Genomic DNA, 24,183 nt, shown 5'->3' with positions numbered 1-24,183 from the left:
AAAAATAAACAACAGAAAAAACAACAACAAAAAAAGAGATGGGTCTGTTCATTTACAGGGATAGGTATGTAAAGAGATCTTGGAGTAGGCCATAAAATAGAACTGATACTATGTTGTTTGAGGTAATAACTAGCAACAGAAACACAGTAAGAAAAACTTTTTTTTTTTACAGTCATGTTGGTACCATTGTTAGCCTCCTCCCTGTCGTCCTTCTGCTGCGACCCTCCTCGTTGGGGAATCTGGGTTGTAAATTTTGGGATTAGCCATTTGTATGTGTCTCTGTGAATAATGATCCAATGTGTGGCTCTAACATTCTTTCTGCCCCCTCTTCCACAAATTTCCCTAAGCTCTGTTGGGTTAATTTTAGGGCTGCTTCAATGATGAGATCTTGGGAGCCTCTGTGTCTCTCGATATATAGTTTGGTAGGAATTGAGTATTCTCTGTATCTATCTCCTTCACCCTTGTGCTGGTACTAGGTTCACTAAGGAAGCAGCACTCTTGCTCATTTCCCCAGTTGCTCTTAGTTTTAGCTGGGACCTTTTGTGGTGCGATGGGCTAGTTCTTTCCTTACAATCTGCATCCATATGAAAAAAAGAGGAGCAAAATTCTCCAATGGAAAGTGAAGTTAGTGCCAGATAAATGGGCTAACCTGTTTTTTTTCTTTTTTTTAAAAAAAATATTTTTTGTTCATTTTTTATTTATTTGAGAGCGACAGACACAGAGAGAAAGACAGATAGAGGGAGAGAGAGAGAATGGGCACACCAGGGCTTCCAGCCACTGCAAACGAATTCCAGACATGTGCGCCCCCTTGTGCATCTGGCTAATATGGGACCTGGGGAACCGAGCCTTGAACTGGGGTCCTTAGGCTTCACAGGCAAGCGCTTAACCGCTAAGCCATCTCTCCATCCCTGGTTTTTTTCTTAGAGGGAAGTTAAGAGGTATAGGCCATCTTGTAGCCCACAATTGGTGGGAGCTTGATAGTGGAGAGCTGGCTTCTTTTTGGATCTGGTTCTGACTTGTTTCTCAGCTCCAGCTGTGGGTTCCATTCCACTGAGAAGATCAGTTAGTCAAATCAAGAGCAGTTGGTTTCCTACCATGGCTGTGTGCCACTATTTCACTTGAGTATCACATCAGGTTGTTTACTGCTGAGTAGCTTAGACCATGGGTTACTTGGACAGATGTTGGTCATTTTCCCCCCAGTTGCTCATGTAGCACCTTCTGGCACTAGAGGAGCTAAATGTCTGGGGACTGACTCTCTTCCAGCTTCCAGCCAGATCACTCCATGTTACATACCAACAGCATATGGTGTCTTTAGCAGCAGGGTGTTACCACTAAACTTTGGTGTGTCATCATGTACTCTGACAGAAATCTATCTTCTTTTGGAAAACCTTATAGGTCTTTCTGATCAACAACTCATTGTGGATGTTAGCCACATGCTGGTACTGAGAGTGATAGGTCAGTACCCAAGAAGAGAAGGAAGAAAAAGATAAGTAATATAAAAGAGAGAGAATAAGGAGAGAAAGAGAGAGAGATCGGAGAAGATTAAGGTCAGTCTTTATCATATTCTCTCCAGAAAAGCATTTTAAGACCAGGGCAGATTTGACAAAAATTAAGGAAGTGAAAGAATTTTTTATCTGAGATTTACATTGTATTCAGTGTTTTTTCCTGCTATCTCATTTCCTTCTGGTTCTATTCTGTTTGTTAACACAATATCAGCCTCACAAAAAAGTACCTCGACAGAGTATCAGCTGTAAGGAGTTATTTGAATTATCATAAATATAATAACAAGATGGTAATTCTACTTTGCATTTATAGAATATCTTCCTCCAAGAAACTCAAAATACTTAACATTCATCTTACTGCTGTAGTGAAACATAAACAACATATGCATGATTAATTATTCTGTCATTCTCCTTCGGAACAATACAGGAGAAACTTCAGTGCTTTTATAAACAGCTACCAAAACTTTTCTGTGCTTCTTTTTTATTTCAATAAATAAGTAGGTGTCAGTTTATGGATATTGTGTGTTTTTAACTTTTCTGGCTAGAAATTTCAAATCCTCAATTTCTCATTTTCTCTCACACATCATATCATATTTTAATAACTTACTTCTGTCTAAAAAATGTGTATAGAATAACACACTTTCTTTGTTCCAAAAGAACTTCATGTATCTCACGGTCTGAGTCTGGATCAGACTGTGTTGTGCAAGAAGGTACAGACCACACAGTCGTATTGTATTAAGTATCACCCTTGTTTGCATTGGTCTGGCTCAGCCAGAGCACAGATATAGGCCAATATATCTAAATATTTTAAAGTTGTGCTGTAAGAGAAAAAAATAATGTCTTATCGTTCCTTGTTAACAAATCCTTATTCAAAAGTGGCAAAATTGAGAAATATAGTTTTAATTTATATATGTACTATTTATGTGCTGGTGATCTTTACATGAGTAATAAAATAATGATATTCATAAGCATGTGCTGCTATTAGGAAACTTTATATGCTTTATTTCAGCTATCACAAGTTAGATTGTGTGTCAATCCAGGTGGCCATATGATATACATTCTAATGATAATAATATTTTAAAAGATTAAATTTGAATTATAATTACTTTAAATGGACAAAATTATGTAGAAATTTAAATAAAAGCAAATAGTTAAAAATTCAAACTAAATTATTTTTACCTTAATGAACTTTTTTCTAAAATATAAAATTATTAACTATTAACCATACAACTAATAGAGAAGATGATAGGATAGTGCATCATTTTCCCTTTGAGATAACATCATACCATATATTTTAGTGAGAAAAATGATTTTTAAGTTCTCTATGTACGTAGTAAAATATACATATATTCTTGACTTGATAGACTGTTTTCAGTTTAAGAAGACAACCATTAGATAATTTCTACTCCATAACTGTTAAATAAGAGATTTTTAAAGTATATTTATTTATTTATTTGAGAGAGAATGGCAAAAAAAAGAGACAGAGAGAAAAATAGTAAGTATGGGCATACAGGGCCTCCAGCCATTGTAAGCAAATTCCAGATGCATGCACAATTATGTTCATGTGGCTTTATGTGGGTACTGGGGAATCAAACTCCACCCACCAGGCATTGCAAACAAATGCCTTTAACTTTAAGCCATCTCTCTCTCCATCCCCAAATTTTTATTTTATAGAAATTCTGTTACATAAAAGACTTTCATAAAAAGGCTTTTCCTTTTTGTGTTGTTCAAGGGAAATGCACTTAAGTACTGGGTATTTTATAACATTGTGTGATTTGAGGGAGTATCAGTATTGCTTCTAGGTTAAAATTTCATAAGGAATATAATTTAGCTGAGGAAAGCACCACTGATTTACATTGCCTATGGCATATACTTTTAACAGTAAAGAATAAGTAACTATGTTATATAAATACGCAGTGGTATTTAATCATACAAATGAATTTGATTACAAAAATGAATACAGAAAATTTGTAAAAGGAAAAAAAATCTAAGTGGTTCTAATTTCTGGAAATCTTTCAAATACGACATATGTAAATGTTTAAAATCCGGAAATTAGTCAAAGGGTCTATAAAGATAGTATTCAAATATATTTAAAATGTTGTAAATTTTAAATGGGCAAAAATGACTCAGCAATTGTAATCCTTCCAAATGGTGTCACTGCATTTCTTAGTATATACAGTTATATCAACTAATTTTCAAAAGGAATATAAGAAGCCCATTGTGATTCCTTCCTAGAGCCTGCCTTGCGGCCTCTCTGCACTGCAGCAAGTTTCTTCTGAAAGACAGATATGTTCAGGAGAAAAAGGAGAAAATAAGGATTTAATTCAAATGAATGTTTACACATTCTTTTAGAAGATCCTCGGTCTTAAGTGACATAATTTTCTGCTGTGGCCATCTAATTACATGAGTACTCATCTTTTCTATTAGCTCCTTCTTTATTCACATATAATTGGCGTTACTTGAGGGTAGTAGTCATATGTAAGTCATCTTTGTTTCACTGATGTATATATGGGCACTTATAATTCAAAACAGAATGAATAATAACAAAAAATGGAAGTAGCTATGCATATGGTACTTTTCAATGTGTTTGTCCAAATTTAAATTTTCAGGTTTTTTTTGTACTAGTTTATAATAAACTTCTTTTGAAAACTTCATGTTTTAGGGCTGAAAATTAGATCAATAGAGCACATGCCTAGTGAGTGTGTTCCTGGCTTTACTGCCCACTTAAAAAAAATAGAAGGAGGGAGAGATTAATTACATTAACATTCATGCTTGTTTTGACCTGAACAGCTGTTCTCAAATTTCAGTGCCTTGGTCTATTGACTTATACTTATCCCAACCACATATGCAGAAGTATAACCTATAATTAATTGTAAAAGAAACTTAAATAGAAAACGATTGATTGCAACATTATAATATTTTCAAATAGTAAAGCTGGTTTTCAGAAAAAGTAATGTGCTTGTATTTTATGTAGTATAGATGAGACTTCTAGGTGATGCTGCAAAATTTTAAAATAATGAAGTGATAAGTATTTTATATGACTTTGAGATCTAATTGAAATAGCATAAAATTTATTCTTAATTTTCACAAATATTTAATTATTATACATTTTTGGAATAAAAAGTAATGTAGGTAATGAGACTAAGAGAAGATGATTTGCATAAACACAAAAATGTGTATAATAAAATTATAATGATATAAATTTTCAGTAATTTTTCATTTCATAAATTAATGAATATGCAACAATCAATAAATAAAATTTTGATTCCCAATATTATATATTATATGAAATTAAGTATTTTAAAAATCCATAAGTATTTCTATGGCTTTAGAAATATTGTCTCAGTGCAGCTAAAAAACACTCAATCCACCAAGGCTTGAACACATGTTTGTTGAGAAAATTTAAGTGCATCCCATGCAATTCAGTAAATAGGCTTCCTATGCTTATTAGAGCTCATGATTTTGCTTTCTCTTCAAATGCAAATAATACATAGGCAAGTCTTTTCCTAAACCTTAGCATAGTAAGTTATCTTGTCTTGTTTTATTCTCAGAGCTCCTAGTGAAAACATCCAAAAGCCCTTGGAAGCATCTGGCATGTTCTGTAACTATTCCCCCTCTTTCTCCAATGCCATGTTTTCTTTCTACAAATACATACATAGCATAGGTTTATTACTTAAAAATCAGTTTGATTACTTATTAGAATGAGAGTCATTCACAGATGAAACATAATCCACTACCTTTATCTGGGATTAGACATTGAAGACAGTGCCTTTTGTATGGAAATACCAAGAGCTCAGTTTCCTCTTGCTAAACCCACCATTATCTGGATGTTTCCTCCTCTGCTTCAGTCAGACTGCTGTTAGCAAGATTACAAATGATCCAAATCCAATTACCACACTTCCAGGGACTTCTTACTCTGTGTTGGCAAACTGCATACTTGGCATTCTGATGCAGAGTTCCTTTTTCTCTGAATATCTTTGCCAGTCCCCATCCTTACTGCTCCCTCACCTTCTCACTCTTAAAGTCTACTCCTGTGTACACTTACCTACATATCTACCTGAAGAGTCCTTTTACCCTCATGTGTCTATGATTCAATCTTGTTCTTGGCTCCCCACTAATAGCAATTTGCAAGGTAGAGCCTTGATGGAGGAGGTATGTTTCTGGGTGGACCTTGCTCACTCAGTAGGCACTTTTCCTATGGCTATGACATGATGTGAGCTGGTTGCCTGCTCTTCCATGCTCTTCTCTGCCACAATAAAACCTCCTCAAAACGGCTGGAACGATGGCTTGCTCAGCAGTTTAAGGCACTTACCTGCATAACCAATGACCCAAGTTTGATTCCCCAGTACCCATGTAAAGTCAGATACACAAAGTAATGCATGTATCCGGAGTTCATTTTCAGTGGCTGGGGTTCCTGGCATGCCTATTTTCTCTGTCTGTATCTCTTCTTTCTCTGAATGTAAATAAATATATTAAAAAAAATCTATAAGCCTGATATAAACTGTTTCCTCCCGTAAGCTGTTTTTGTTCCAGTGTGTTGTCCAAGCAAAGAGAAGGTAACTGCTACCCTACTTTGGATGAACTGGACTTGACTGTAGATCACCCACAGGAACAGAAACAGCAGAATAGGACTTCCTCACCTAAGTCACTTCTACTTCCCAAGGCACAGCAGCATCTCCAACTTAGAGATGCCAAATAAATATCCATGCTCCAGTATACCCACTTCCTTCAAGTCTCAGTTAAGATGACTCTCTATTGGAAATTCTTATCTTCCTGTACACATGCTTGAGATTATGTCTAATGCAGCTCACACTTCTTCCTTTCTGCTTTTCTTTTCTCTTTTCATTTGGCCAATTGATATTTATGGGATTATCCCGTGATTTGCACTGGTGAAAGGATTTGGCAAATATATACACATGCTGGGGATGGAGGCACACACCTTTAATCCCAGCACTCAGGAGGCAGAGGTAGGTGGACTACTGTGAGTTTGAATATGAGAATACATAGTGAATTCCAGGTCAGCTTGGGCTAGAGCAAGATCCTACCTTGAAACTCACCCTTCCAAAAAAAAAAAAAAAAAGACAAGAAGAGGTTTGCTTTTGGGGCTATTGTTCTATCTATGAAGAAGAAGACAACAAAACTTGCTAAGAAGTAATTCTATCTTGCTGTTTTAAAAATTACATTGGACTAATCTTCATTGTTTACATGTGTTTCTTCCCAATAATTTGGAAAGTTCATTTACTGACTTGGTACTTGGTGTCATATTAGATACAAAGAAAATTTTGATTTACTCTTGAACCTATTTTTCCTACTTAATATTAAGTCCTCTGGCCATATTGACCTGCCTATTATCATTATTCCCAGATTCCTGTGTTTTATACAAAGTAGCTTTAGACTTTTGCCTCCTGCATGCTTTATTGGAATCCTAAAGATGAATTCTCTCTGGATAGATACTTATTACTGAATTCCATGTATTGGATGATTTCTTATTTCAGTTCAAGACTGTTCTAAAGTCCATTACTTTGCAGAAAGTTAATATTATATATAATTTTATGAACTATTGGATCTTAATGTTATACTGAATTGCCTATCAAATTGTAGACATCTGGGAGATTTGGCTTCTGACCAAATGGACATATTTTTACTTTACTGGTGTTGCGTTTGTTGTCATCTTGTGATTATGCTGCACGGTGGTGAGACCTTCTAAAAATAATTGCATTGTTGAATTTATGAGAAAGTACGATCTTTAAATTGGTTACTAGTTTACAACCTAAATATTAGGTTATTATTGATGCTTACCCCCTAATTATGGACTGTCATGTTTAACCTATACATTAATTTAAATGTTTTAGTCATATTACTTAAACAATACCGTTAGATCTCTGATTAGACCAATTCTGATCATGTGGTAGCACAATCTAGGTAGCAGGGTTAAACAAATAAAAAATATAAGCTGTTAATGCTTCATTGCTGAAAGTATATTACAGTCCATATGTACAGAGAAGTAAGAGGTCCCGAATGGAAATTAAGGTGGATTGTCTCTGACGTGCATTAAGCCAACTTCTTGTGTTTTATTTTGTCAGTTTTGGGTTTTGAACCCAAAGCTTTTACAATAGGCAAGCACTCTGCCAATGAGCTACATTTCCAGGCTTTTTTTTTTCCTTTCTAAAATTAAAACACTTCTTGCATGTTTGTAGTATATGTGTTTCTATATATGAGTGTCCATATATGTGTGGAGAATGTATGTTTATAAGTGTGCATGCACCTTTGTGTGTAGTGGTCAAACAATGTTAGGTGTCTTCTTCTGTGATTACACCTTATTTTCTTTGAGACAGAGTCTTACTATAACTAGAGCCCACTGACTTGGTTGGTCTAGCTAGCCAGAAATCCCTAAGGATCCACTTGTCCCTGTATCTCCAGCTCTTCCATGCAAAACCATCCCTAGATTTTATTAAATGTTGAAACTTTTTAACTTAAATTTTGTTTATTGTACCACTTTGACCAGTAGTTATTCTGGTTCATCCATGTTGCCTCATATAACAGAATTTCTTTCTGTTTTATGGCTGAACATTATTACATTGTTTACATATACCACATTTTCTTTGTTCATTATACTGATGAAGGTGATTCTTCTTATAAATAAGTTCTTTTGTCCATAAAAACAAAAATGTCCAGAAGCCTCTTATTTGACCCTCCCTATATCATGGTAATTTCTTTTTGCTTGGACAAAACATCTGACCAAGAGCAGCTCACAGGAGGAAAAGCCTCATTTCACCTTTCAGTTTCATGGGGAAATTCCATCATTGTTGCATGACAAAGCAGAAAGAAGAGCATCACATCCTGTCATATCAGCTGAGAGGAAGAAGCAAGAATGAGCCGCTAATACTGGTAAGTGGGCTGGACTATAAAATCTCAAGTCCTGCCCCAGTGTCACGACTCTCTCAGCAGGGACCCGCCAGCTGGGCACTAAGTAGGAGGCTTAATCACAAACACATGAGGCTTCCACAACCTACTTGCATCACCAGTACCATATTTTCCACAAAAATCTGCAGGGATATTCAGACTGGCTTTTTTTTTTTTTTCAGACCATGGCTTTTTTTGGTAGCAACAATTGTGCCTACCTTAGCAATTCCAGGGCCAACAAACACTTTGTGGCCCCTAGGCCACCTCTGGGCTACCTCAGGTCTATAGAAGCCTGTGTACCACAGTTAACACAGAGAGAACCAATAGATATTCTGTCCAGAACCAGACATACACCTTAAAACCATTTCAGATCAGACAGACAGAGAGAAAACTGACTAAACATAGCTTTCCTACCTCCTTCACATCCTAACAACCCAGGAATCTTAATATAGTTACATTAACACGGACTTTTTTTATTTTTATTTTTATGGGGGGGGGGAGAATATCAATGATCAATGAATTGGCTTGCCAGGGATTCCAGCCACTGCAGTCTAACCCCAGACACGTGCCACCTTGCAGGCATGTGCGACCTTGTGAGCTCGTGTCACCTTGTGCATCTGGCTTATGTGGGACCTGGAGAGTTGAGCATGAGTCCTTAGGCTTCTCAGGCAAGTGCCTTTACTGCTAAGCCATTTTCTGGCCCCAAAACAGAGTTTTTAATGGAACGCAGAGGCAGGAGCCTTGGAGTCTGGGCTACTTAGGTCTTCCTGGTATCTTCATAACTAGGGATCAAGGTCTCCTCATGTTCATAAAGTATTCTGAGTATTGATTGGGAAACTTACTTAGCTGAAATACATTGGTGGTTACTAACATTGTCCACTGAGCCTTCTGACTAAACTTTTTATTTTGTTATCACAGACCCCACATCTACTCACTAAGCAATCTCTTCACTCAGTTTCAACTTTGTTCATATCACCTTTAATGACTAAGGAAGAAATGGTCAATAAAAATTATAAGTTTTCACTTGTCAAGAATGTGCCATGTACATATGAAAGAAATTATTCCCAAACTTATATTTAGTATAATAAATTTTTTTATGAGGGTGACTGAAGAGATGGCTTAATGATTAAGGTGCTTGCATGTGAAGCCTAAAGAGTCATATTCTATTCCTTAGTATCCATGTGAGCCAGATGCACATGGTGGCACATTTGTCTGGAGTTCTTTTTCAGTGGCTAATAGCCCTGGTGTGTCCATTCTCTCTCTCTCTCTGTCTTAGATAAATAAATATATATATATTTTAAATTATGACACAAGACATCTGACTGGATGCTTATCTTCAGAAGCTTGACTATTGCAGGTGTTTGGTGAAACAGAATTCTCTTGTTGGGACAGGAGTGTAGGCTACCTGAGATGTTCCTGCTGTGAAAAGAGGCCCCTTAAACTGGGGATACGTGTTTAATTTAATGCATTGTATGTTTTCTTAGCTGCTATGGATTAGGTGATGGGTTGCAGCATATGCAGTGAGCTTATTAAATATTTGGAAATTGTTGTATAATAGCACAGAAGATAACTATGGAGTAGTTTAAGGACTTAGCATATATGTTAAGCATAGATATTTTCATAAATCTCTTCACCAAAATATTTTACATTTTTATAACTTTCAGATCCTTTACATTTGTGTCTTTGCTATAAAACTTACTTAAATAAAGGCTAAGAAATCTGACCCCAAAATAGGATTGTTCGACATTATAAACATCTTCTATACTGAAAATGCTCTTGATAGGATAACTGATGAGGTGGTATTCCCCTTTCTTCCATATATTTTCCAATACACTGTGCAGTCCAATGTATGAGCAACAGATAGAAAAATTAAATAAAACAATATTTAAATTACATCACACTTAGAAATGCCTTTTCATCTTTTTCTCATATATGATTTGTAGTTATAAATATTTTTGCCAAGATTAGAAATTTGCCTCCATGAAGTCTGATGTATTATTATTTGGAAAAATTCTTTTTTTGTTCTTGGAGTAGTTTCACAAAGCCAAAACAGTACTGGAAAAAAATGGAAAAAAAATGCTGTATGCTAACTACTCAATTTTAGGAGTCAAATGACTTCTTTGTTTCACTTGATGATATCCTTCACATCTTCTGAGAAAAGCGTTGCTTTTAAGATAATTGGAGATAATATGTAAAAATATATATTAAAAATGGTTCAGTAAGTCAGAACTGTTAATTTATTTATCCCCTTTAGAATTATTGCTAGCCATTTTTAAATGAGTTATATTCTTGCAATAGATTCAGAGCCACAGTAATGTAATTTGCACCATGCCTTTAGCAAAAGCAGCTTCAAGGCTGTGCTCAGTAGTGTCAGAGGTTTATGACTATCAGCTATGTTCATATCTCAAGGGTCCCCGTCCAGAGTGGTTCACCTCACTCAGAAACTTGGGTCTGACAAGGGTAAGAGTTCAGTAAATCATGATGTTTTAAGATTATGTATACCTAAACTAACTGTATAAACATTCCTGACAAACTGATTTAAGGTTAAATTCAGCATTAATTATTTCAGTAAGCTCATAACGAGCATCTGCCAGAGAACAAGTGCTTCATAGCTATTGATACAGAAAAGACAGGTCTTGCCACAGATGTATAATCTACCAAGAAAGGGATTTGTGGAAGGACTATAACTTCAAAAGTAAATTCTAACGTGTCAGTCACACCTGTATGGAATCATTATCCAGAATAGAGTTGGTGGGTATATAGAGAGGAATTCTGTCAGGAAGTGACTGCCCCGTGGGGATTGGGTATGATAGCCAGTTGGTAACATAACTCTGAAGGAAACATGTCTGAGTAAGTCGTACGTAAATAGCTTCCAATGTACTAGTTTCCCAATTCACAATATAGAAACTAACTTCCAAATGTAAGAAATTTTGAATTGTCATGAGAATAATTTTCTGCCTGTGTTTTAATAACATGGGGGATAAAATCATTGTCAGAAATATATTGCTGCTTTATCCTGAGAAATCCATGACTGAAAAAAAAAAAGAAATCCATCAAAGTCAAACTACAATCATAAAACTGAAGTAAGCATCAGATCAGTTTAATTTGAGTAAGCAATGTAAAACTAGAAACGAAAATTTAAAAATGGATATGTTCTATGCCCATTGGCTACAACTCTCTTTATGTAATTACCATTATGATTAATACAAAGATGGTTTTTAAAATCAATTCCACTTTATTATGCTCTGGGGAAACAGATTTAGAGAACTACTAGCTCTATAATGAGTAGTTCATTTTTTTTCTTTCATCCTTGGTCTCATCTTTAAACACTACAGTATATAATATTCTACTCCTTTTGTGGGTCACAAAATAGGCACTGTATTGAGTCTTCATAACACTTACAGGGGTGGGTATGACACCAAAGTGGGGACAAAATGTAAGTTAAAAGAAAAAAAAACCTGGAATGATTAAGAACCTAATATTTATTCAAATTTCCAAAGGTTAGTCATAGAAAGTTCACATAAAAATAACCAAATTTCCACTTGACTTTCATATTCCTTTATTCTATTTGCTTCAGCCATTATGTAACTTCTTGACTGGCTTTAAATGATATTTTAAGAGATGTTTTTTGGTTTGTAGTCCTTGTTCACTTTATTAAGCATGAACATACACAATCATACATACACACAAAATCTTATTTATGATGCTTTACAAATTACAGAAAGTCTCTAAAACATTTATTTTTATTTGTTTCCATTCTCTGCTGCCACCCTTAGCTACTGGCCAGATCACAAAAGCAGGTCTTGACTGTGTTGCTAGTTGCAGAGTTCTTGGGCCTAGAGTGAATACTGTATTTGGATAGCAGGCCAAGAACTTTCTGTAACATATTATAAATACACCTGCCTTGTAGCAATCCTCCTGCTTTAGCCTCCCAAGTGCTGGAAATTCAAGTGTGAGCCCTCATGCAAAGATAACATGTATCTTTGTATTTTAAAATCATAGTCATATGTTTTCTTGACTTTCTGTGATATCATATACCTTTCATGCAATTTCCCTTTATTTAACACTGACCTTGTATTCAATGTTGAATTCAGGTAATTTATTATGTGTAGTGTGGTGAGAAGATTGATAAGTGAAGCTATATATTATACTAACTCAAAAATAAGGTAGCTCTTAATCTCACCTTATCATAACCAATAATTTATATTTGCTGAATTAAATGTGAATATTAAATTAAGGACAACAAAAATGGCCCATATGGAAAGTAGACAAATTGTAACTTGTATTCCTAAATTATAACTGGTTAGAAGCTTATGTAGTAAAAATTTTTAAATTAGAATGTCCATCTGTATATATCTGTTCTTATAACAGATATGACTATTTGTTTGCCAAATATTTCACTGAGGAGTATTGCTTTGTCAAATGATAAAATACTATGAAAAAATTTATGAAATATAATTTTATTTTAATCTGGATTTTCCATTAAATGTGTAATTTTGTAACACATGACCACTTAAGGGAAAAAAAGCAATGTATTTTACCTTTTCATTAGCAAATTTGTAAGGAATTATGGAAGAATTCATATCATATTTAAAACAGACATATGCTTTAAAAATCACAACTGATTTTATTATTCATATATCATATATTGAAGAACAGATGGTTGAGTTATAATTTTAATGGATTATAAAAATAAACTGGCCTGCTGGTACTTAATGGATGGTTTGCATGATACAATTAAATTTTAAAAAATAATAGATGTAATCCACCAATGATATTATCAGAAGTTTTATTTTCCCTATGATCTGTGTTTCTTTTCTGTCATGATTGAACAGCAGCCCTCATATTATTTCTTTTCACATTTTTCTTCCTAATCAGTCACTCCATTCTAGGGCTAGCTTGTTAGAGATTTGAAACAATGCTGGTTTTGAAAATCCATTTATGTTAAAGAATTCAGATGAAATAAAAAGACTGATGAATCACAGGACAAAATAGTTCATTAAGAATCATTGTAAAGTTGAATAATATTCTAATAAAGAGTTTTGTACATCATTTTCATTTCTAAGCTTTTAGTTAGGCATATCTTAGTTTATTTCCTCAGTTAATACCTACTTTAAAAGTTAAGTAACAGAGTAACTGAAATTTTAACCTACATTTTACCATTTATAAAAGAAGTACAAAATTTGTCTGTACGAGATGTAATCATGCATGACCCTAATCAGATATTTGGAGACCTGTTTCAATTGCCTACAAAGTTAGCTATTCAAACTCAAAATATTCTGTATGATTTCTTTATATCTTGAGAGGCAAATGAGTCATTTCCCTCAGAGAGCTCAGCTCATGCAATTTTGGCTGTACAAAATGTGTTGTCCCTAATTCTATCACCATTCTCTTCTCAGGGCCCTTGATATTTCTTCCTTTCCACTGTCTGTTTGTTTATCCAATATGGATTATTTGCATACCATAATATTAGGGCAATTTTTCCCTAAGTTTTTTATTTCTTACATAGGAAATCTCTTAGTACTTTTGAGGATAACAGCAATAGGTCTTATTTTGATTTTCTTAAAAGCACATCACAAAATTAAGTATTGGGGTGGGGCTGGTGAGATGTCTCTCAGTGTTTAAGGCACTTGCTTACAAAGCCTAAAGACCTCTGCTCCCCAGTACCCATGTAAAGCCAGATGTACAAGGTGGCACATGCATCTAGAGTTAGTTTGTTGTGGCTGGAATGAACCTTGTTCCTGTTCAAACATTGGTAAAGAATGCTTTTCCAAATCTTTTCTGTGAATGTGAGCAAGAGGAAATAGGATGGGTGTTAATGTAAAGATCAAACACAACAATTTCTGAATTTATCAATTTTATTCCTCTTATTTTTGACCTGCTCCATTTCCAACCTGTGCAGGTTCATACCTTCTTAGGCAAACTGGTAGTCCTCCATTCCCAGAAGTCACCATATTGATGCCACAGGGACACCTGTTTGGCATAGCACAGCACACTACAGCTCAGAACTCCTGGACTCAAGCAACCCTTCTGCCTCAGCCTTCTGAGTACCTGGGACTACCGGCTCGCACCACCTCTGCGGTGTCCCTAGTTAACTCTTATTTTTGATATAGACATAATAGTGGTTTTAAAGTTAAGAATGGTAATAAAGTTCTTAAGTGTGTGACTCTAGGTACCAATTACTGTTCTAAGATGCAAATCAAGATCCTTTAATTTACATTCAGAAAGCCTTAGGCAAGCCAGTTCTGGCTGCACATGCCTATAATCACAGAACTCAAAAGCCTGAGACAGTATTGTGAATTCAAGGTCAACCCTGGTTTAAAAAGGAAAACTTTGTCTAACAAAAGGAGAAGTGGGAGGAAGAGGAGAGGAAAGCAGGAAGAGAAGGAACCAGGAAGGGAGGGAGGGAAGAACCAGGAAAGGAGGGAGGGAAGAAAGGAGAGGAGGAGGAAGGGAGGACACAAGCAGGGTTCCCAGACGCAGCAGGCAAGTAGTTTAAGCTGTGTTTCTGGTTTCCTCTCAGAAAGAAAAATCAACTGCATGGTCTTTAAGAAATTGTGACTTGTCTAGCACTTAGAACAAGGCCAAGTTGTAGTAATAACTTGGTAAACAACAGTAAGAGGTATTTATTAAAGGATTTGTAAGCTGTACAGCTGTTAGGACATACAAATCTCCGAATACCAACACCTTCACTGAATCACTAACATCTTGAGATTGTTATTTTCTTAGCATGAGAATATTTTAATAGAAAATGGAATAATAATAATCTTAGTTTGAAGTCTCATCTTGATCACTTAATATGACTTTTGCCCATACAATTATATATTGTGCTTCATATTACTTAAAGGATTTTAGCATAACAATAATTTGATCATTTAGTTCCCTGATGCATTTTATAGCCAGACATTTAAGTTTTCATACATGGTTTCTTTACTTTCTACCATACTTTGCCTCTGGTTTTGGTAGGATAGCTCACTTTTCTGAGTTTTCAGGTTCCATATATGTCATATTTTTTTAAAACTCTGTAACATGCTTTGCTTTATATATTTGCTTTGTATATTTAAGATTATTCCCTTAAGATTATAAGGATATTCTTCTAATATCTAACCACTTGTTAGTTACAACACAAACTCAAATTGACCATATTTCATTTTTTTTTGAGTCTGGGTCTATTTATTTATTTATTTATTTATTTATTTATGTATGTATGTATTATTTAAGAGAGTGAGATGAGTCAGATAGAGCTAGGGGGTACCAGGGCCTTCAGCTGCTACAAACAAACTCCACACACATGCACCACTTTCTACATCTGGCTTATGTGTATTCTGGGGAATAAAACCCGGGTTCTTTGGATTCACAGGCAAGCACCTTAACTGCTAAGCATTTCTTCAGACCTTGACCACATTTCAAATATTTTGAAACATATGACTCCTAATCTCTTTCTAATGTGTAATGAACGGCCCTAAACCCTGTCCTTAATATTGTTTGCATCATGCTTCTTTTCCTTCCAACCCAGCATGGCACTCAAAATGACACTAATGATACCATACAGAGGAAAATTCTACTTATCTTAAATGATACAGCATGATTTTTCTTTTATGACTATGACACAATAGCACTGATTCATATCTAATTAAATGTAATTGTATACTCATTTCAGATATTAATATTTATAAATCTAGTCAATATAAATGTATAAATGTACTTATGAATATTTAAACAACTATACCTTATTATATATATATAATATATATACATTATATATATTATATATATACTATATATATATATATATAATTATTGCATTAAATAATACCTTTTGTGTTGCCTGTCATAGTAACATAAAATATGATGACATATTATAGTCTAACTTTTTGTTCCCTCTGAAATTACATTGTCAGGGTTGTGCACATGGCCCTGTTGATGAAATACTGCAAGCATGAGCACTGCCCATGTTGAAGAGCCCAGGCATGGCTGCGAGTGACTCTAATCTCAGTACTGGGGAGGCACAGACAGGAGAATAACTAGGACTTGCTGGCCAGATATTTTAGCCAATATGATGAGCTCCAAGTACAGTGAGAGACCCTGTCTCAAAAACAAAACCAACCAACCAACAAACAAAATAGTTGAATGGCTGAAGAGATCGCTCAGTTGTTAAAGGTACTGTTTCCAAAGCATAATGGCCCAGGTTAAATTCCCCAGTACCCACATAAAGCCAGATGCACAAAGTGGTACAAGTGTCTGGAGTTCATTTGCACATGAAGAGAGGCTCTGGTGTGCTCATTGCTCTTTCTTTCTCATCCTTTCTTTCTCTCCTAAGTAAATAAACTATATTTTTAAATTAAGGTTTAAAAATTTAAAAACAGAACATTTCAGGAAGACTTTCATTGTCTGGCCTCTACATGCATGTGTGTGTGCCTGTGCACACATACACATAATCAAACACATGGGCTCCCACACACATATTGACATTAATACTCACACATGTATATGTATCCTAGAGTGTGAGTTGAAATATTCATAATAAAATTCATTTAATAAAAGACAAAACATTAGGAAAATAAACAGCTTGATTAGATTGACATTAATACTCACACATGTATATGTATCCTAGAGTGTGAGTTGAAATATGCATAATAAAATTCATTTAATAAAAGACAAAACATTAGGAAAATAAACAGCTTGATTAGATGACACTGGAAAGCAGAAAGGCAAAGACAATAAAGATACTGGCCTCTTTGGACCGCTCCTAGCTTGGGGCTAGTTTTTCTGCTTGACTCTCACTTTCTTTGCAAAAAAGTAAAGATTGCTATGATCATTTTTTAGTGTCAAAGAAGTTAGTATTTGAAAGACAGCACTACAACATTTTCAGTGCTTTCGTTCTTCCAAGATGCAATAGTTCCCAAGCCTTTGGAATCAAATCCCGTTGTTGCTGTTCTGTTCTGTTCTGTGTCTGGGGAAATGGCAAACCAGAAAGATAGCAAGTTGCAAGAGAGACTGAAAACATGGAGAATTGTGATTTTTTTTTTTGGAGGTCATGCTGTTATGTGGCTCAGGCTACCTTGAATATGAACCTGCTGCTTCCACCTTCAAGTGCTGGGATTATAGGCATGGATGGACCACCATGGGTAGCCTGAATTATGATGCTTTGACCTGATGACTGACACTTGAATTACTCAGTACCACCTAGATGTACGGAGCTCACTCATTTTACAGACTGGGAAACTAAAGCATAGAAACAAGGTATCTTAGTGAAAGTCCAACTATGGAAGCTTACAAAAAATATTTGTTTGTAGAAATGTGGAAAATAAAGGGGTGGTGGTTAACTTAGAGTTAGGAAGCCAAGCACTTCTTTTGACTAAAGCTTTATTGCAACATACATTTTTCTGAAAGATTTTAAAATAGAAATTAAAAATATCCCCAGTTGTAACAAAAATATAAATAAATAAAAGACATTACTAGGTTAAAGGGTTGAATATTTCTTAAACCACACAGCAATGAATAAGTTTAATATAGGAAATAAATGAGGGAATAAAGGGGAATATGCCTCAACTATCATCTTTAGTTATTTGTCCACTCAAATCCAATTTATACTTCAAGTCTCTATCCAAAGAATTAGTCTTATATTTCTAATGAATTACGGAATTCAGATCTAGACTATAGTATTTATAAATTTTATTGTTTATATTTCAACTCATATTCTAGGATACATATAGTTAATAACATGGTTACTACAATAGAGCAGGCTAACCTATCATGTCACATAGCTACATAGACATCTCAAATATACTTATAAAATCTATATTTCAGTAAAAAAAATTATTAATTTTAGTTCTCAGGTTATTCATTATACCTTTGAAAATTTTCATTTTACATAGCTGCGATTCTATGTGCAATTCTGTGTACAATTGTACCAGACAACTGCTGCTACACTCTATGCATATTTTGATCTTTTGAAAGATAAAAAGCCACACTTAATACATCTGATGTGGAGACACATGATCTAATAATACATGAAGTTTAAAATATTAAATAAGGCACAATAATTAAAAATAGAATGGAAAGTGTATTTAATTTTTTCATAGTCTTTTTAAAAATAATTTTTAAAATTTATTTATTTGTGGGATATATATATATATACACACACACATACATATACATACATGTATAAATATACACACACACACATATATATATATATATATAGAGAGAGAGAGAGAGAGAGAGAGAGACAGAGACAGAGAGAATGTAGAGAGAGAATAGGCACACCAAGGCCACTGCAAAAGAACTCTAGATGCATCACGTGCACTATCTTGTGTATCTGGCTTACATGAGTACTGGGTAATTGAACCTGGGTCCTCAGGTTTTACAGGCAAGTGCTTTAACCTCTAAGCCATCTCTCTATCCCTCCCTGGTCTTATAATAATGCTCAATTTTTATTTCCTTGCGATCATTTCCATAACATGCAAGTATCTTATCACGACTAAATGTCAAATAGTGTTTCTTCTCTTCCTAAATATGTTTTCATGTATCTTTTTTGCCTCCAGATGAATGGAGCTTTCAAAAGTAATTGTTCAGTTTTCAACAAGTATCATTTCCGTGCACTACAATATCACTGTAGTCTTTGTACTCCAGTTATTTGCAGCAAAATCCACATTTGATGTGCTTGGTCCTACAGGATGCTTCTCTCCAAATGCCAGGAGCGAGTGCAGGTTGTCACTGGTTCCTTGGTTTACCAGACTAAAGTACTTCTTCCCAGGGATCCTCCCATTGCACTAATTTATTTGTTGCAATACCTAACAAAACTAAATTTTAAGAAGTTCACTGTTTAGATTATTGGTTTAATTTTAAAAGGTACAATTACAAAACAAATAAAAAAAAAAAAGAACACAGGCAAGGTTTGGGACAAGGGGTGATGAACTACCATGTCATCTCATGTATGTTTCATTGTCCCAGAAACTCCACTTGTTCAGCTCCACCAAAGTACTCTGGATCCCATCTTTGAAGTTTTCATAGAGGCTTCCTTTGTAAGATATTATTGATTCAATCATTGATCATGCATGATTAAATATACCTTCAGCCACTCTCTCCACCAGAGTTTAGTGGAGTAAGGTTAAAAATGCTAACCCTGTGATCACTTGGTTGATTTTCCTAGCACCAGGTTCCCATTATGAAGGTCCACCAGGCATCAGCCCCTCATTAACTCCCTTAAAAATGCATTTATTACCTCAGTGAGTCTGTGTTCTTATGTCTTATGTCAGAAAACAGGGTTAAATGCCAAACATGTATTTCTGATTATATCACAATGACTGAGCCACGTTCTGAGTGTTCTAAGTCCTTTCTGTGCTCCTATTTCAACATCTTCTCCCGTGTACATCGCTTGTTTTCTTACAGCCCCTTCCAGGTCAGAGTTGTCATTGTTCTGTCCATGAACTGGGTGCTGAGTGCTTTGTGAAACTATTCAGCTTGTTTAGTTGGCATTTAAGATGATGGTCACCACCACCATGTCAAAAATAATAATTTAGTATTATCAGTAGAACAGGAAACATGAGAAGTTTTTTATTTAGTTGCATTCAGTAGAAAATCATCATGCAATCTGCGTTTCTAAATGAATTTTAGTCAACATTTAAATATTTAAATAAGCCGGGCGGGCATGGTAGTGCACACCTTTAATCCCAGCACTTGGGAGGCAGAGGTAGGAGGATCCCCATGAGTTCAAGGCCATCCTGAGACTACATAGTGAGTTTCAGGTCAGCCTGAGCTAGAGTGAGACCCTACCTTGAAAAACCAAAAAATTAAAAAAAAAATAAGTATATAGTGTATAGTTTAAGTATATAGATATAAATAGAATGGAAATAAGAAAATGAAACAGTGTGAAGGAGGAAATCATTTAGAACTGCAGAACAATATATTTTTTAAAACATCCACTTGAAAATTAAGATCTAGAAGAATTTTGCTGCCTTTGAAATTTAACATATTGCTGATGTACTTCAAAATAACCACTGATGAAAGAAACACATAGGACTAAGCTACAGAAAGACACAGGGAAAATGTTCATGGTACTGTACATTCTTGTTGCAAGTTAAGCCACTTCTTTGTTACCTTGGAATGAAAGCGTCACTACTTTTATGATCAATCTTCTTTTTTCTCTGTGATGATCTTGTGAAAACAGCAGTTCTGTGAATAATGATCACTGACAATACGTTAACTTTAGAACCAGTACTATAATTTTCATCACATGTAAATGACCTGAGCTTTGTAATCTACATAATCAACTTGTCATTGAATTTTCAAATTCATTTGCATTGTAGCATTTTGGTCATGTACCATACATATGCCTTTTCCATATGATTTTTTAAAATGAATCATACTCAACTCATAACAATATGCACAATCATTTAAGATAATTTGTTTTATTTTATATTTACCTTCTAACAATGTATTAGCATTCCTTTATAGACAAAAATATTTGGGCCAAGTTTTCCTCCAGTGAACTATATCAGAGCAAATTATTTCCATTTTATTTTTTCATTAATTTTTTCTAAAGGTACGCTAATTGAAACTTAAAAGTTTCAAATAAAATTATCCAACATTCTTACCAGGCTAAAAATAAATACCTAGAAAAAAGAGACTAACTCTCAGAGGCAAAGTACAACTTGAAAATTGGGTTATATGTAGCTCAAAATATGACTTGAAAATTAGGTAGCATACCAAAAGTGAACTGGCCCAACCTTTTTGAGGGAGGATTCCATGTGAATCTGCCTTTTATAGGACTAGTAATATTTCTGCACATGAATACATTTGTTTAATTAATAATAGAGAAGGAATAGGGAAAAATCCACTTAATGAACTTTTCTCAAGCAAATATTTTAACTTTGAATGTTGGTGGAATGAGTGTCATCAAAAATATAAAGATGAAATTATAAAAATAGTAACAATGAGGAAAACTGTTCATGATTTCATACCTGAAACAGATGTCACTGTAATATATTAAATATTATAGGTTAGGTGTGGAAAAATTACTCTATTTTCTTTTTCTCTCAATTTTTGTTAACATTTTCCATGATTATAAAAAATATTCCATGGTAATACCTCCCCTCCACTACTCTACTTTCTACTTCAATGGTTCTTGTGGGTCAAAGAAGATTTATGTACTCAAATGCTAAAATATTGTAAAACTTTGAGATTTTTAAAGTATTTCAATGGACATAAAAGTAGTTTCCTGTTTTTTATACATTTTGTAAACAATTTATAATTTACAATAACTTGCTTTTATCTTCTAATTCAGTTTCTTATTGCTATAATTTTCCCTCTGAGATTCATTTTGCTTCCTCTCATAGATGAAGGCTGTTTTGATATTTGTTTTTTTAATATTTTGAAGAAATAATAACAATGTGCTGTGAGATATGACTCAGTAGTTAAAAAGTTACTTGTGGGCAAAGCCTCTTGTCTTGGGTTTGTACTTACAAAACAACAAGACACATCAAAATGCTCAGGTATCTGAGGTTTATTTGCAGCAGCAAAAGACCCTGATATGCTGCATCCACTTATTCTCTCTGTCTCTTTCTGCAAGATACAAACTATGCAGAATAATTGCACAAGGGGACGCACGCGTCTGGAGTTCGTTTGCGGTGGCTGGAAGCCCTGGCGCGCCCATTCTCTCTCTCTCCCTCTATCTGTCTTTCTCTTTATGTCTGTCACTCTCAAATAAATAAATAAATAATGAACAATACAATTTTTTTAAAATGGCTTTTAGTCTCAAATTAGCCAATGTGAGAAATCAATAATACCCAACACAAACAAAGTTCAGACAACTTTATACAATGCATTGATGGTGGATTGTGCTATAGACTTCTAGTAATGCCTTAACAACTAAGCCATATCTCCAGCCCTGCTAAAACTTTTGAAGAAATGGTTGTAGAAAGATTTTAATAAAGTTTGTTATCAAAACTTTTGTCTGTTCATTGGTTTGACTTACATGCAAAGAAGCCTGGTTTCTAAAATTGAACATGTATTTTTCAAAAATTAATTAGGAGGTCTACTGGAAACTTTGACTGCTGTCCCTTCTTGTCACATTGGTCTTAAATATGGTTGTGTAGCTCAAAGTGCTAATTTCGTAATATTACCCAAAGCTATCATTTTCCCATTACTAAATGCACATACATTTTTCCATCCTGATATTTTATTGAAAGAATATGACACTGGCTAACATTAAAAATGTGAATCTGATGTAATGTATACATGCAAAGTATGTGCTTAATAAAAAAATCCCAAAATATAAATCTGTACATAAAACTTGAAAAAAATGTTTTAAAGTTTTTATTCCCCAGAATATCTTTTATGAAACTAATATGGTGAAATGTGCTGTTTCTTCATGTCTTACAGTACTCACAAGTCCAAACAAAATAGTCTGAACATTTGATAAGCTACAGCATGAATGTCCAGAAATTAGAAATTTTAATGTGTTCCCATTCTAAAACAATGGCTAGGATTCTAAATGTACTAAACCAAATGATGGAATGTACAATGCAATATTCGTAGAGATCAGTGATTGGTTTTTAATCATGATGCTTGAACTTGCATCAAAATCCTGTCTTTCATTTAGTCTGTTTGATTAGATAAGAACAACATTTACAAATTTTGATTAAGGACTAAGGGGAGGAAATTTATTTTTTATTTCATTCCTCCTGAAAAGAACTCCATGCTTTATATACTTCATTAGATAGAAATTATATATTAACATGTAAATAATTTAGTATCTCAGAAGCCTGTTTTCAAACCCATGCTTACCAAAAATTTCTACTCAAATTCAGTTGTTTATCTATTTTTGTTATGTTAGAAATTTAAAAATTCATATATTAAATAATCATTATTCAATTGTTTTAGTCTTTAGGGTTGAGTGCCTATGAAAAGCTGAATCTATCCCTTCCATATTGATGTACTTGTTGCAAATACTTAAAATTTTGGAACTGATAGTCATTCATTATTCAGGGAAATATGAATTATTTAATCAGTTCCAAACTTTTGAAATAACTGGTGTTTAGAAAAGAGAAACAAAAATTGTAATAGAAGTTTGGACTATAATATACTGCTGAAGGATAATTATTAAGGGAAAACACAGCTGACATTTTCTGATTTATGCGCACAATCAGAGATGGAGTCCAAGGACTGTGACATAATTATCTTCGTGCTAACAATTTTTTTTAAATCTCTTGACAGAATTTTAGCTAATTTTAAAATGCCTTCTGAAGATTAGCACTTAAAATTGTTGAGGAAAATAGCACAATTTATTAGCAAGGGTATAATTGTAAACCTTCTACATACTTATTGTGAATATCATTTAGACAGTTACTCCTGCTCTAGCAGCTGGTATATAAGACACCAGTTATGGAGTCTTGAAGCAACAGAGAGTGGAATCTAATTAAAGAGGATTACATGCCAAAGAAAAATTATTAAAAACAGACTAATAGACAATTGTTATGAATTTAGAAGCCTCTGCCAAGTTCATTTTTTGATAAAAACTCATGTAGCTGTCAAGTAAAAGCCTTTATTTCTCCTTAACCAAAGGAATATTTGAAGACTTAAAGATGACTGCCTTTTTGAATTTTAACCTAAAACAAGAACTTCGATGATTTTATTAATCTTTTCTCACATGCTTAAAAGTACATTTGCTTTGAAAGAGAATGATTAAACATACCATTTTGGTTTCTGTTTGCTTGTTTGATTATCTAGCATCCCATAGCTGTGTATAGGGAATTATTACATCTATTTTTATAAA

General features: G+C 34.2%; 1 protein-coding gene across 2 annotated transcripts in view; it reads left to right on the top strand.

The window, feature by feature from the left end:
* Positions 1-24,183, top strand: part of Dpyd (dihydropyrimidine dehydrogenase) — a 1,202,971-nt gene that overhangs the window by 238,299 nt on the left and 940,489 nt on the right. The window lies entirely within an intron of this gene.

The sequence above is a fragment of the Jaculus jaculus genome, chromosome 19, assembly GCF_020740685.1.
Source record: "Jaculus jaculus isolate mJacJac1 chromosome 19, mJacJac1.mat.Y.cur, whole genome shotgun sequence".
NCBI lineage: Eukaryota > Metazoa > Chordata > Mammalia > Rodentia > Dipodidae > Jaculus > Jaculus jaculus.
Note: the sequence above shows the minus strand (reverse complement) of the source record. Positions and strands in the feature narration are given on the sequence as shown.